We start from the raw sequence: 359 nt of genomic DNA, 5'->3' as shown, positions 1-359 counted from the left end.
GTCTCACCAAGTTGCCCAGGTGAGTCTCGAACCCACGGGCTCAGGCAATCCACTCACCTTGGCCTCCCAAAGTGCTGGGATTACAGGCTGAGCCACCGAGCCCGGCCAATTTTTTAATTTTTAATTTTTAAAAACTTGTTGTAGAGGGGCATATCTCATCAACAAGGGTACCTGCATAATGAACATTTGTATACCTAATCCTTAATTGTACCCCGTATGCTTAAAAAAAAAGTTATTAAGCCGGGCTCGGTGGCCTTATCTCTACAATAAAATAAAATAATCAGCCGGGCGTGGTAGCGCATGCCTGTAATTCCGGCTACTCGGAAGGCTGAGGAGGAAGGATCCCCAGAGCCCAGCAG

At 47.4% G+C, this 359-nt stretch overlaps 1 protein-coding gene across 1 annotated transcript in view; it reads left to right on the top strand.

Annotated features, from left to right (window-relative positions):
* PSMD8 (proteasome 26S subunit, non-ATPase 8) overlaps nucleotides 1–359 on the top strand; it is an 8,160-nt gene that overhangs the window by 2,145 nt on the left and 5,656 nt on the right. The gene's annotated exons all lie outside the window — the stretch shown is intronic.

This window comes from Carlito syrichta, unplaced genomic scaffold (genome assembly GCF_000164805.1).
Source record: "Carlito syrichta isolate Samal-C Ts95f unplaced genomic scaffold, Tarsius_syrichta-2.0.1 Scaffold316389, whole genome shotgun sequence".
In the NCBI taxonomy this organism is placed as follows: domain Eukaryota; kingdom Metazoa; phylum Chordata; class Mammalia; order Primates; family Tarsiidae; genus Carlito; species Carlito syrichta.
The sequence above is the reverse complement of the archived record's forward strand: the minus strand, read 5'-3'. Positions and strand labels throughout refer to the sequence as shown.